A 15,704-nucleotide genomic window follows, 5' to 3' on the forward strand; every position below is an offset into this window, starting at 1 on the left:
CAGCAGAATACCCAGCCTTCTCAACTGCGTGTGGAACATTCTCGAGGATAGATCACATGCTGGGCTATAAAGCAAACCTTGGTAAATTTAAGAAAATCGAAATCATATCAAGCATCTTTTCCGACCACAAGGCTGTAAGATTAGAAATAAACAAGAAAAAAAAACTGTAAAAAATGCAAACACGTGGAGGCCAAACAGTATGTTCCTACACAACCAATGGATCACTGAAAAATCAAAGAGGAAATCAAAATACCTAGAGACAAATGAAAATGAAAGAATGATGATACAAAACCTATGGGACTTGGCAAAAGAAGTTTTAAGAGGGAATTTTATAGGAACACAGTCTTACCTCAGGAAACAAGAAAAAACTCTCAAGTAAACAACCTAACCTTACACCTAAAGCAACTAGAGAAAGAAGAACAAAACCCAAAGTTGGTAGAAGGAAAGAAATCATAAAGATCAGAGCAGAAATAAATGAAATAGAAATGAAGGAAACAATAAGGAAACATCAATGACACTAAAAGCTGGTTCTATGAAAAGATAAACAAAACCTTTAGCCAGACTCATCAAGAAAAAAAGGGAGAGGGCTCAAGTCCAATAAAATTTCAAATGAAAAAAGAAGTTACAACAGACACCACAGAAATACAAAGGATCATAAGAGACTATTACAAGCAACTACAAGCCAATAAAATGGACAACCTAGAAGAAATGGGCAAATTCTTAGAAAGGTACAACCTTCCAAGACTGAACCAGGAAGAAATAAAAACTATGAACAGACCAAAATCAGACGTACTGAAATTGAAAGTGTGGTTAAAAAACTTCCAACAAACAAAAGCCCAGGACCAGATGGCTTCACAGGTGAATTCAATCAAACATTTAGAGAAGAGTTAACACCTATCCTTCTGAAACTATTCTAAAACATTGCAGAGGGAGGAACATCCCCAAACTCATTCTATGAGGCCACCATCACCCTGATACCAAAACCAAAGATATCACAAAAAAGGAAATTACAGACCAATATCACTGATGAACATACACGCAAAAATTCTCCACAAAATACTAGCAAACTGAATCCAACAATACATTAAAAGGAGCATACACCACGTTCAAGTGGGTATGATCAAGTGTGATTTATCCCAGAGATGCAAGGATTCTTCAATACCTGCAAATCAGTGTGATACACCACAGCAAAAAGTTGAGGAATAAACACCGTATGATCATCACGCAGTATAAGTTTTTGACAATATTCAACATCCATTTATGATAAAAACTCTCCAGAACGTGGGAATAGAGGAAAGCTACAACATAATGAAGGCCATATATAAAAAATCCACAGCTAACACCATACTCAATGGTGAAAAGCTGAAAGCATTTCCTCCAAGATAAGGAACAAGACAAGGATGTCCACTCTCACCACTGTTATTCAACATAGTTTTGGAAGTCCTAGCCACAGCAATCAGAGAAGAAAAAGAAAAGAAAAGAATCCAAATTGGAAAAGAAGAAGTGAAACTGTCACTCTTTGCAAATGACATGATACTATACATAGAAAATCCTAAAGATGCTACCAGAAAACTACTTGAGCTAATCAATGAATTTGGTAAAACTGCAGGATACAGGATTAACACACAGAAATCTCTTGCATTTTCTATATAATAACAATGAAAGATCAGAAAGAGAAGTTAAAGAAACAATCCCGTTTACTATCACATCAAAAAGAATAAAATACCTATGAATAAACCCACCTATGGAGACAAAAGACCTGTACTTTGAAAAGTATAAGACGCTGATGAAAGAAATTGAAGATGCCACAAATAGATGGAAAGATATACCATGTTCTTGGATTAGAAGAATCAGTATTGTCAAAATGACTATGCTGCCCAAGGCTATGTACAGATTCAGTGTAATCCTTATCAAGTTACAAATGGCATTTTTCACAGAGCTAGAACAAATATTTTTTTAATTTTTATGGAAACACAAAAAACCCTGAATAGACAAAGCAATCCTGAGAAAGAAAAACAGAGCTGGAGGATTCAGGCTCCCTGACATTAGACTATACTACAAAGCTATGGTCATCAAAACAGTATGGTACTGGCACAAAAACAGAAATATATATCTATGGAACAGGATAGAAAGCCCAGAGATAAACCCACACACCTATGGTCACCTAATTTTGAAAAAGGAGGCAAAAATATACAATGAAGGAAAAACAGCCTCTTTAATAAGCAGTGCTGGGAAAACTGGACAGCTACATGTAAAAGAATGAAATTAGGACATTTACTAACACCATGCACAAATATAAAATCAAAATGGATTAAAGACTTAAATTTGAGCCCAGACACTACAGAACTCTTAGACAAAAACATAGGTAGGACACTCTTTGCCATAAATCACAGCAAGATCTTTTTTGATATACCTCCTATAGTTAATGAAAATGAAAACAAAAATAAACAAATGGGACCTAATAAAACTTAAAAGCATTTGCACAGCAAAGGAAACCATCACCAAGGTGAAAAGACAACGCTCAGAATGGGAGAAAATATTTGCAAACAAAGCAACTGACAAAGGATTAATCTCCAAAATGTACAAATAGTTTGTGCAGCTCAGTATCAAAAACACAAACAACCCTATCAAGAAATGGGTGGAAGACCTAAACAGACATTTCTCCAAAAAAGACATATAGATGGCCAAGAGGCATATGAAAAGATGTTCAACATCACTAATTAGTAGAGAAATGCAAATAAAAACTACCTTACAGTAGTCAGAATGGCCATCATCAAAAAGTCTATAAACAATAAATGCTGGAGAGGGTGTGGAGGAAAGGGAACCCTCTTGCATTGTTGGTGGGAATGTAAATTGGTACAGCCACTTTGAAGAAAAATATGGAGATTCCTTAAAAAACTAAAAATAGAACTACCATACGATCCAGCAATCCCACTCCTGGGCATATATTCGAAGAAAACCATAATCCAAAAGGATACATGCACCCCAGTGTTCCTTGCAGCACTATTTACAATAGTCAAGATATGGAAGCAAGCTACATATCCATCGACAGAGGAATGGATAAAGAAAATGTGGTACAGCTATACAGTGGAATATTACTCAGCCATTAAAAAAGGATGTTATCATGCCCTTGGCAGCAACATGGTTGCACTTAGAGATTATCATACTAAGTGAACTAAGTCAGACAGAGAAAGAAAAATATCACATGATATCACTTCTATGTGGAATCTAAAAAAAATGATAAAAAATGAACTTATTTACAAAATGGAAACAGACTCACAGACTTGAAAACCAAACTTATGGTTACCAAAGGGGAAACATGGTTGGGAGGGATAAACTAGGAGTTTCTGATTAACAGATACACACTACTATATATAAAATAATCAGCAAGGACCTACTGTATAACACATGGAACTCTACTCAATATTCTGTAATGACATATATGGGAAAAGAATCTGAAAAAGAATGGAGATATATATCTATATATAGATATATATTTCCAAAACTGAATCAGTTTGCTATACACCTGAAACTAACACAACATTGTAAATCAACTACACTCCAATATAAAATAAAAATTAAATTATTAAAAAATTACAAAGCCACTAGTTGATTCTTTGACAAAATTAACAAAATTGGTGAATACTTAGCTGGAATAATGAAGAAGAAAGAGAGAATGCAAATTACCAATATCAGGAATGAAAGAAGTATTGTGATAATAAATGTGACTATTTAAATTAAATGGACAAATTCCTTGAAAATTAAGATTTACCAAAACACACAAGATTAACCAATAACCTTAGGAGCCCCACATAAAGAAATTCTTTGTCAAAATGTTTTATTTAAAGTGTTTTTCACAAAGAAAACTCTAAATGGTTTCATTGAGGAAGTCTATCAAACATTTAAGGAAGAAATAATGCTAGTCTTACAAATTATATCAGAAAATAGAGGTGAGAACACTTTTCAACTCATTTTATGAAGCCATTATACTCCTGATATGTAAACCTGACAAAGACAGTACCAGGAGAAAACTACAGTTCATTATCCTCATGAATATAGATGCAGAGATACTTAATTGAACAGTATATAAAGAGGGTAATATATCACTAAATAGAGTTATCCTTGGAAATGCACGGTTGGGTTAATATCAGAAAAATCAATCATTATAATTCATCATACTAATTAAAGGAGAAAACCACATGATTATTTCATAGATGGAGAAAAAGCATTTGACAAAATTCAGCATCCATTCATAAAAAAAATTTAGCCAACTAGGAATAGAAGAGCTTTTTTTTTTTTTATTTTTTATTTTTTTAATTTTTTGGGGGGTACACCAAGTTCAATCATTTGTTTTTATACACATATCCCCGTATTCCCTCCCTTCCTTGACTCCCCCCGCCTTGAGTCCCCCCCACCCTCCCCAGAAGAGCTTATTTTTAAAAGGGTATCTACAAAAACTTATAGTTATCATTATACTTAATGGTGAAATAGTAAATACATTTTTCTTAAGATTGGAAACAAGGGAAGGAAACCCATTCTATTCCATTCCATCAGTGTATCTGTTATCTTTATGCCAGTACCACACTGACTTGGTTATTGTAAGTTCTGAAGCCGAATAGTATAAATTGTCCAACTTTTTCAAGTTTGCTTCATTTATACAAGATCCTTCACCTTTCCATATAAACTTTAGAAGGAAATATTAAATACATTTTAAGGCTGAAAACAAGGCAAGGGTACACATCTTGACCCCTCCTATCCAACATTTTATTGGCAGTCGTAGCCATTGCAACAAGGCAAGGGAGAAAAAGATATACAGAGAACAGAAAGTAAGACATAAATTTGTTTCTGTTTGCAGATGACAGAATTCTTTTTAATCTTTAAAACTGAGTGTATGACACAATTACTGGCATTAACAAGTGGAGATCATTTAGCAAAGGTTATAGGACCCAAGCTCATTATACAAAGACAGTTGTATTATTTTATGTACTTGCTGCAGACAATTGGAAAATGAAACTAAAAACCCAATCCCATTTATGATAGCAATAAAAACCAAAAATTACTTAGGATAAATTTAACAAATAAGAGCAGTTCTTTACACTGAAAACCACAAAACATAGCTGAGGAAGAACACTTCAATCAATGGAGAGATGTACCATGTCCACAGATTGGAAGGCTCAATGTTGTTAAGATACAGTTCTTTCCAAATTGATATATAGATTCAGTGCAGTCCCGATCGGAATCCCAGCAGTTTTTTTGGTAAAAATTGACAAACTGATTCTAAAATATATTGGAAAGCTGAAGGACTTTGAATAAACAACACAAACTTGAAAAAGTCGGACGATTTATGCTATTTGACTTCAGAACTTACAGTAACCAAGCTGGTGTGATACTGGCATAAAGATAACAAATACATTGATGGGACAGACTAGAAATCTCAAAAACAGGCCACATGTATACAGTCACTAGGGAAAGCAAAATGTTTTTCAGCAAGTGGTGTTGGAATATTTGGGTATCTCTAGCCAACAAAAAATCAACCACAACTCCTGCCTCATTCCGTGGAGAAATATCAGTTCACAGTGGGTCATACACCTAAATACAAAACCATAAAGCTTTTAGAGAAAACATAGGAGAATATACTTAATCAGTTGGAATGGGATAGATGTTTCTGAGGTACAGAAAACAACAACCATAAAAAGAAAATTTGGTGAGAACCAAAATTCAGAAATTATTCTTGTCTAAACACAGCGAAGAAAATGAATAGGGAAACCACAGTGAAAGAAAATATGCACAAATCATATCTGACAAAGGACTGTATTCAGGATATATAAAGAATTACACTTCAATAATAAGCCAAACCAGCTAATTAAAAATGGCCAAATATTTTAACAGACACTTCACAAGGGAATATATATGAAAATTTGCTGAACGTCATTAGTAATCAGGGAATTGCACATTAAAACGACAGTGAAATACTACTATACATCCACTGGGATGGCTAAACATTAAAAAGACTGACCACACCAAATGTTTGTGAAGACATGGAGCAACTAGAAGTTATTCATCAGGTAAAATGTGTAAAATGCTCATCATGCAGTGATGATGTGTAAAATCATCATTTTGGGAAGCAGTTTATCAGAGGTTTTCTTTGTTTTACTGTGGTAAAACAAAATAACCATTTTACATAGTCATGTTTTTTCCTTCCATTCTTTTCATGTGGTGTATTACATCAATTGATTTCAGCTGCTGAATCACCCTTGTATTATTGCAGGACTAAAATCCCACTTGTTCATGGTGTATGATCCTTTAATATGCTACTGAATTCTGTTTGCTAGTATTTCGTTGAGGATTTTTGCATCAGTATTCATAAGGGATACCAGTCTGTAGTTGTAGCGTTTTTGTCAGGCTTTGGAATCTGGTTAATGCTGGCCTCATTGATTGAGTTGGGAAATATTCTCTCCTCTTCAAATTTTTGGAAGTGTTTGAGAAGGACTGGTATTAATTCCATTTCAGAGCTTGGTAGAATTCACAGGTGAAGCTGTCTGGTCCTGAGCTTTTCTTTGTTGGTAGGTTTTTTATTGCTAACTGAATATCCTTACTAGTTCTAGGTCTATTCAGATTCTCTATTTCTTCATAATTCAACCTTCGTAGGTTGTGTGGGTAGGAATTTGTACATTTCATCTAGGTGATATAGTTTGTTGGCATACAGTAGCTTGTGACACTTCCTTATAATCCTTTTTTTTTTCTGTAAAATCAATAGTAATTTCTGATTTTAGTAATTTGAGTCTTTTTCTTAGTCTAGCTAAAGTTTTCAATTTTGTTGATCTTTTCAAGAAACCAACTTTAGGTTTTGTTGATTTTCTCTATTGTTTTTCTATTTTTCTTATCTCTGCTCTAGACTATTAGTTCCTTCCTTTTGCTTGTTTTGGGTTTAATTTTTTCTTATTCTGGTTCCTTGCAGCCTAAATTTAGGTTGTTGATTTGAGAGCTTTCTTATCTTTTAACACAGGCATTTACAAATATCAGTTTCCCTCTTAGCACTGCTTTTACTGCATTCCATACCTTTCCATATGTTGTTTTCATTTTTTTAATTAATTAATTTATTTATTTATTTATTGGCTGCATTGGGTCTTCGTTGCTGCACATGAGCTTTCTCTAGTTGCAGCGAGCAGGGGTTACTCTTCATTGTAGTGCACAGGCTCCTCATTTTGGTGGTTTCTCTTGTTGCAGAGCATGGGCTCTAGGCACGCAGGCTTCAGTAGTTACAGCACACAGGCTCAATAGTTGAAGCTCACAGGCTGTAGAGTGCAGGCTCAATAGTTGTGGCACACGGGCATAGTTGCTCCGAGGCATGTAGTATCTTCCTGGGGCAGGGATTGAACCCATGTCCCCTGCCTTGTCAGGTGGATCCTTAACCACTGCACCACCTAGGAAGTCCTGTTTTCATTTTTATTTGTGTCTAGTATCTTACAATTTCCTTTGTGGTTTCTTCTTTGACCCCTTGGATAAGAGCATATTGTTTACTTTCCATATACTTGTGAATTTTTCATTTTGCTTTCTGCTATTGATTTCCAGTTTCATTCCATTGTTACTGGAAAAGGTACTTTGTAAGATTTTGATGTTTTAAAATGCATTGACTTGTTTTGTGGCCTAACATATATTCTGTCCTGAAGAATGTTCCATTTGCACTTGAGAAAAATATGTATTCTAAATGTTATTGGGTGAATGTTCTCTATGTCTGTTAGGTCCAGTTAGTTGGTTTATAGTGTTGTTCAAATCCTCAATTCCTTATTGATCTGGCTGTCCTATCCATTATTCAAAGTGTGTTATTGACCTCACCAACTATTATTGTAGAAGTGTCTGTTTCTCTCTTCAATTATGTGTGTTTTCTTCATATATTTTGGAACTGTAATTGTTTGGTGTGTATGTGCTTTTAATTGTTACATCTTCTTGGTGAATTGACCTATTTATTAATAATGTCCTTCTTTGTCTCTTGGAACCATTTTTGGATTTTTAAAGTCTATTTTGTCTTATATTACCAAGCCACCTCAGCTCTCTTTTGGTTATTTGCATGGAATATCTTTTTCCTTCCTTTCACTTTCAACCTATGTGCTGATATCTAATGTAAGTGAGTCTTTTGTAGACAAAATATAGTTGGATCATGTGTTTTTACCCATTCTGTCAGCTGTGCCCTTTGATTGGGGAGTTTAATCCATTTACAATTAAAATAATTGCTGACAGAGGAGGACTTACTTTTGCCATTTTGTCTTCTGCATGTCTGATAGCCTTTTTGTCCCTCACTTTTTCTATTACTACCTTTCTGTTTGATTTTTTTTTTGTAGCACCATGTTTGATCTGCTTCTCATTTGCTTTGCAAGTATTCTACAGATAACTTTTTTTATGGTTACCATAGAACTTACATATGACATCCTGAAGTTGTAGCAGGTTAAGTTGATACTGACCTATATTTCAGTTGTATACACGAACTCCTATACAGCTGTGTTTCTCCACCTGACTTTGTTCTTGATGTCACAAATGATGTATATTACATTGGGTGGCCATTAACACAGATTTGTAATTTTTATGTATGTGTCTTTTAAATCTGTAGAAAATAAAAAGTGGAATTTCAAGCCAAAATTGCAATAATACTCTTTTGTAATATGTACTTATGGATTTACCTTTACTGGAGATCTTAATACAGTATCTTTACATGACTTCAGAAGGAAAAAAATGATTTACCTCCCAAATGATTTTCCCTTAAGATTAACTTTTATAAATTGAAACTTAGAAATACTATTTTTAATATGCTCCATTGCAAGAATGTATAGTTTCCAGAATTTCACACAAGATTAAAACTTTCACACAGATAATGGGAGGATAAAACATGCGACAGTGTGCCATAATTGCTACAAGTAGCAGCAAATTTAGCTTGGAGTTTCCTAGCAGCCAAAGTAAAAACAGAATAAGATCAGTTCAAAATTGATAATAACACAATAAGCAGGAAATTCTACAAGTCTTTTCTTAGTAGATTTGAGAACATTTCTCCTATGGGATACTCTGTAAGGTAGTTTGGTACTTTTGACTAAATTCTGTACTTGTACTGTGACATCAAGACCTTGGATCAGGGGACCTCCCTGGTGGTTCAGTGGGCAAGACTCCATGCTTCCAATGCAGGGGGTCTGGGTTTGATCCCTGGTCAGGGAACTAGATCCCCCATGCATGCAGCAACTAAGAGTCTGCATGCTATAACTAAGAAATTTGCATGCCACAACGAAGATCCTGCATACTGCAATGAAAACCCCTTGCAGCCAAAAGTAAATAATAAACAAACAAACAAACAAACCTTAGAACAAAGCTCCAAGTTCGGGTTTAATGTTGATCCTCACTGCCTGCAGGAAGGTCACCATCTCTGCTTCACCAACACTGGGGTTGCCTCTCCCACCAGATGATTACCTTCTATCTACCAGTGATGCTCCAGCAATGGACAGGTGACCCTGTTCTGCCGAACATGCCACAAAGAGAAGTCTACAAGGATGATTCTGAATCAAGTACTCACTCCCACCAAAGAGCCACAGGGAAAGACCATCTCCCCTCTCTCTCTCTCTCCCTCTCTCTCTCGAGGTGGGTTGGGTCTGGATGTGACACCTGGGACTGCTGCAGCCATATTGCTACCAGTCCAAGGATGAAGCCACCTCCAACAGTGACAGAGTTGAAGGATGGAAGAAATCTGGGTCAGTGTTATCGACCAGCTCCTGAATCCTCAAAACTCTAGACTTCCTTTCAGTAATATACTTGCCTTGTCCTTATGGTTGCCACTAGATTCATTCAGAGTTTTCATTTCTTTGGAAACAAAATGTTTTTAGAGAAAAGACACAAAATTAGAAATGGGAGTTTCCTACACACGAGAAATCTTGCATTAATAAGGCTTCATCTTGGCATTATTTGAAAGAGCAGAAAACTGCATATAATCTTCATATTCGTCATTAAGTGAGTGGAGACAGACATCCATCATAAGTTATTGGTCATATTCATGCACAGGGGAATCTCAAAGAGCCATGAAATAGGAATGGGAAAGAAACCAGTACTCACTAAGTGAAAAAAGTGTAGGGCACTGTGGAAAGTGTGCTTCAGTATGTATTTAGAAGGAGAGAAATATATACAGTTTTTTGCAAATGCTATTAATAATCCATTGGTACATAATAAATTACTCAAACACTTAGCAACTTAAAAGAACAAACATTTATTATCTCAGTTTCTGTGGGTCAGGAATTTGGGAGTGGCTTTGTAGGTGTCTCTCATGGGTTATAGTCAAGATGTTGGCCAGGAAGTGATATCAGTGAAAATGCAGTAAGGACCTTCAAAAAATTATAACCTCCATAAAGGTGATAAGAAAACTAACCAAAATTGTCAGAACCAGTTTTTCAGAACTCTGGAAACTAACCGAGAGAGTGTAGCATTCTGGGGAGTTTTAATCAAGAAAAGTGGCTCAATCTCAGTAATGACAGTGAGTTTTGTGGCAATATAACTTGTCCTATTTCTATCCCCCTCTCTCCAGCTCTGTGAGAGCCTTGAAAATCAACAGCCACAATCATAGGGAAAAATAGAAGGCAACAGGAGAGGCAAATCAGGGTTGGAGCTATCAGGAATGAGCTACCTCATTCCCACAGAATTGTCATTATATGACCTGTCTGGTGGCTCCCTGGAAGACTACTTGCAGGGCTGTCTTTATTGAGTAGACTGGGAGCTCGTCCAATGTGAAAAATCTTTTCCCTGGGGGTGTCGGCAAAAACATTTCGATGCAGTTGTTTGATTTTATGGCTGCTGGAGGCAGTGGATAACCATTGGGGCAAACAAGAGGCTACCCAAAAAGCTTAAAAGTAAAATCTAGGGAAGGAGCTGTCCATAAGGGCTGTGAAAATCTGAAATATTCCTCAAAATCTAGAATGCTAAGGCACACGGAGGACTGTGTGCATGCTCAGAAAAGAACTGCTCGCCTCTAGCTGCCATCGAGGCTCTTTACAAGCAGAACGTGAAGTCTAATGCAGAGTTATTAAGTGTCTGGCCGAGTGCTGAAGGCATGCCACAACAAGCATACAGAACCCCTTGGCAATGACTGGGTGATTTACTGGTTCAAGGTATCAAAGGAAATCTTTGACCAATCATTAGCTGGCCACTAATCTAACTGAGCAGAGACCTCAGTGGGCACACACAAAAAAGAACACAGACCTTACAAAGATAGTGCAAGAAAGTCATTAAACAAATAATTTCAGCAACTACAAAAACCTTTGAGGATGAGGGAAGAACCTGATTTCCAAAGTTGCCACATGTCCAGTTTTCAACAATGTATTTTACAAAACATGCAAAGAAACAAAAAAGCGTGATCCATGTGCAGAAGGGAAAACACTATCAATAGAAATAGTTCCTAAGAGCAGACCAAAGACTTTAAATCAGCTATTTAAAATACGTTCAAAGAACTAAAGGAAATACTATCTGAACAACTAAAGTATGAAAACAATGTATTACCAAAGAGAATATCAATAGATAGAAATTATAAAGAACCACATAGACAGTCTAGAGTTAAAAGTACAATGACTGAAATGAAAAATTCACTAGAGGTGTTCAACAGCAGGTTTCAGCAGGTGGAAGAAGGAATCAGTGACCTTGAAGACAGGCCCATTGGGTTTACCAGTCTTGAGGAATACAAAGGAAAAAAAATAAATTGAATAAAGCCTCAGAGACCTCTGGGACAGCATCAAGTGTACTGACATAACCATAATGAGAATACTAGAAGGAGAGGAGAAAGGGAAAAAGAAGAATATTTGAAGGAATAATGGCAGAAAAGTTCCCAAATTTGATGAAAAACATTTGCTTACAGACCCAAGAAGCTCAATGAAGTCCAAGAAGGATAAACTCAAACAGAGCCAAACCAAGACAGATCATAATCAAACTGTTGAAAGCTGGAGACACAGAGAGAATCTTAAAGGCCAAAAGAGAGAAATGACTTATCACCAAAATGTGCATGACATCCTCGTTAAGATGAGTAGCTAATTTTTCATCATAAACTGTGGAGACCAGCAGGCAGTAATGTGATATGGCAGTGAGATGTGGATGGGCATCCAGTATATAAAGATTTAATGTGGAGGATAATAACACAAAGGAAGGGAGAAATAGAACTGTGTAGGAGCAAAATTTTGCATATTGTTGAAATAAAGTTGGTATTAATCTGAACTAGATTATTATAAACTAAGATATCCAGGACAACCACTAAGAAAAATAACTCAAAGGATATATAATGAAAGAAATGACAAGGTAATTGAAATGGTGCACTAGAGCATATCTGTTCAACAGAAAGAAGGCAGTCATGGAGAAATAGAGGAACAAAAGACATAAGACATACAGGAAACAAATAGCCAGAAGGAAGGCATTAAATTCTACCATATCAGAAAGGACACTCAATATAAGTGGATTGAACACTACAACAAAAGGTGGAGATTGTCATAGGGGATTTTTTTTAAAAACAATCAAATTATATGCTATCTACAAGAGATGCACCTTAGATTCAGATACAAATAGGTTGAAACTAAAAGGTACTAATATCAGACAAAAGAACACTTTAAAACAAAAATTGTTACTAGGAACAAAGGACATTTTTTCATGACAAAAGAGACAACCTATCAAGAAGACATAACAATTACAAACATGCATACCTAATAACAGAGCACCAAAATACATGAAGCAAAATCTGACAGAACTGAATGGAGAATCAGACAACAATAATTGTTAGAGTCTTCAATACTCCACTTTCAATTATGGATACAATGAGTAGACAGAGGATCAACAAGGAAATAGAAGATTTGAACAACGCTGTAATACAACCACTTAAAATGCAACTAAAACATTGCATCCAACAACAGAAATATACACATTCTTCAAATTATACATGGAACATTCTCCAGGATAGACCATATGCTAGGCCACGATACAAGTCTTAATAAGAATTGAAGTCATACAAAGTATGTTCTCTGACCAAAATGGAATGAAGCTAGAGATCAATAGCAGGAAAATTTGGATATTCACACATATGTGGAAATGAAACAGTACAATAGGGGTGGGGAGAGGTGGGGCAGCCCTGGCACAGGCAAAGGCTCAGGGCTGGGGTGCAGCTGCTGCAGCTCTTGCTGAGAGATGCACACGCCACCGGAAAGGACCCTAAGTCAGAGTGATTGGCCAGAGACAACCTCAAACCCACCCCATCACCATAAAACCCCAGACTATGAGCCACGTGGCAGAACAGTCCTTTTGGGTTCCCTTACCCTCCTGCTCTCCATCCAGGTGCCCCTTCCCAAAAAAGTCTCTTGCTTTGTCAGCACGTGCCTCTTCTTGGACAGTTCATTTCCTAGTGTTAGACAAGATCCCATTTTCAGGCCCTGAAAGGGGTCTCTCTTCCTGCAACAACTGGCGACCCAGATGGGACCCCTTCTTTGCTACAGCTGACATCCTGACTGCTCAGGGTACTCGAGAACCAACTTGCCTGCTGATGGACCAGACCCAGCATCCGCAACTGGGACTCTTTTTTTGTCCCTGGTCTATTCCTGAAGCAGATTACTGGCCAGAGTGTCCCGACTTGGTAAGGAATAAGAGACTTTGTTGACCTCTCTCCCCTACCTTCTCACTTTCCTCTTTTCAGCCCTCCTATCCCATCCTTTTTTCCTTCTGTCCTGGTCCTGGACACAGGAATTTAGTTGAAGGGCCTCAACTTGAGCTGAGGGTCAGAGTCTGATCACCTCTGGTAGGCAGAGAACTCAAATTCTGGTTCTGGTCTGGTATCTGGTTTCTGGTAGGGCCGAGTTCCCGTCCTCAGATCCCTCGCCGGGCAGTGACAGCCAACTCCAGAATAACAAACATGACAATCACGCGGTAAATGTCCCACAGGTGGCCTCTGCTCAGTAAGGAATACCAGTTGGATCCTTTCTGGTTATTCCCAAATGGGAGTAAGCAGAAATTCCAGTCAATGGAGACACAGCCTGGGAAGGAGCCTAGACTAGACCCGACACCTCAATTTATGCCTTTTCTTTGTCCAGTTAATTTTTCTACCTTCTTCATGAATTGAAAAACTCGGGAGATGGGGAGCCCTGGAAAGGGGGGGGGTGGGTTCATGAGGGAAAAAGGGACGGGGGAGGGAAATGAGGGGGAAGTACAAGGGTTTTGGAAGAAGCAGAAGTAGCACACCACGTTATTGAAGCTCCACAAGTCAGAGCTTTCATGGAACACTGGAATCCCAATTTCAGCTGTTGCTTCATGCTGTCCACACCCAGGGCACCAATACCTTTCCTGGTTTCCACAGTGACTAACAAGCACAAATTTTGAACTCTCTGGTGGCATGGTTCTAACTAAATTAAGCATGTAGTATAGATTTAAAGCAGTGGGCTAGACACTGGATCATTTCTTTTCCTTAGTGAAATGTGCCATCTCTCCATGTGAGGGTCCCACCACCCTACCTCAGGGATGCTCCACACAGTGCATCCTCCCAGCTGAGTGCTGTCACCACTAGAGACCAGGCAGGAGGACCGTGTGCGCGCACATGCACCCTTACATTCTTTCTCCTCCCTCTCAGCGTTCTGGACGCTATTCTCTAATTCTCTGTTGTTTGTGAAGCATTCCCACCGTGAATGATGGAAGGCTTGCACTCTTTTCTGTTTCTCTACTGCAGCTTGCAGCTAGCCAAAACGGTGGCTTTGCATGAGGAATCAGGTGGGGCCTGCCCCCTCCTGAGACTCTGTGCCTTCTCTAATGGTCGCTGAAGGGGGGCCCTTTGAAACTGATCTGCCAGGAAGAAGGCCCCCATGGGCCCTGGCACCTCCAACTCTTCCAGCAGATCTTGGATTTCATGCTTTTAGCAAAGCAGGCTGAAAACTTGAGAGCGCGTGTCCCTGCCCATCCCCTAAGCTCAAATAGCATGTCCCAGAAGCCCACTGACACTCCCTGACAAATTCCCGGTTTCCCATTCTGCCTCCCCATCCTGCAGTTCTTCCAAGTTCTCCTGGGCTCTCTTTCCAGTCTCTACATCTCAGAAGCAAACGTGAGCGCCAAAGCAATGAAAAGTGGTGGCATTTAAACAGAGATACAATGAGAGTCCTCCAAAGGAGGTTTCTCATCACAGTCCTTTCCATCCGGGACCCCCAGCATGTCCAGTCACCAAGGAGAGATGGGGCCCCACAAGGTGGTCACCTCAACCCCAGGCCTCTGGGTCCATGAGGCCAATAGATGCCCCAAGCTTCAGGCTTGGTGTCTCTCTGTGCTACTGCAGGGCCAGCTGGTCCCAGCAGCGATGTTGTAGTCTAGACCAACGTTGTTCAATTTGTTTTGACTCCCAAAACCACAATGAGAAGTAAATGTGTTTTTTCATCACCACCCAGTACAGATATCTAGATACAATAGAGGTATAAGTATAGTTATAGGTATGGAGACATGTATATACATTGAAAAAAAATGTTCACCCTTTCTAAATGCGATACACTGAGGCTTTTGTTTTTAATCTGTTGTTTTAAAGTGCTGACTGTAAACCACTAAATTGACTTCACAACCCACTAACGGTTTGCGACTGGCAGCGTGAAAAACACAGCAGTGTGAAATAGGAGGTGCATCTAATTCAGTCTTGCACACTGGCAAGGAGCCTTTATTCTCGAGGGATACCAGGGAAACCTCCA

General features: G+C 38.1%; 2 long non-coding RNA genes across 3 annotated transcripts in view; one reads left to right on the forward strand and one right to left on the reverse strand.

Annotated features, from left to right (window-relative positions):
* LOC130844037 (uncharacterized) overlaps positions 1 to 13,408 on the forward strand; it is a 39,392-nt gene extending 25,984 nt beyond the window's left edge. Inside the window, exon 10 of one of the 2 annotated variants that reach the window (XR_009051151.1) lies at positions 13,365 to 13,408. This is a non-coding gene — a long non-coding RNA (uncharacterized LOC130844037). Of the gene's footprint in view, positions 1 to 9,392; positions 9,505 to 13,364 lie in introns of those variants that run through there. The other variant, XR_009051150.1, reaches the window with a different exon arrangement.
* Positions 4,433 to 15,704, reverse strand: part of LOC130844036 (uncharacterized) — a 35,583-nt gene continuing 24,311 nt past the window's right edge. Inside the window, exons 6-7 of the long non-coding RNA XR_009051143.1 lie at positions 9,341 to 15,422; positions 4,433 to 8,599 (exon numbers count right to left, since the gene is read on the reverse strand). This is a non-coding gene — a long non-coding RNA (uncharacterized LOC130844036). The remainder of the gene's footprint in view (positions 8,600 to 9,340; positions 15,423 to 15,704) is intronic.

This window comes from Hippopotamus amphibius, chromosome 2 (assembly GCF_030028045.1).
Source record: "Hippopotamus amphibius kiboko isolate mHipAmp2 chromosome 2, mHipAmp2.hap2, whole genome shotgun sequence".
Taxonomy (NCBI): Eukaryota; Metazoa; Chordata; class Mammalia; order Artiodactyla; family Hippopotamidae; genus Hippopotamus; species Hippopotamus amphibius.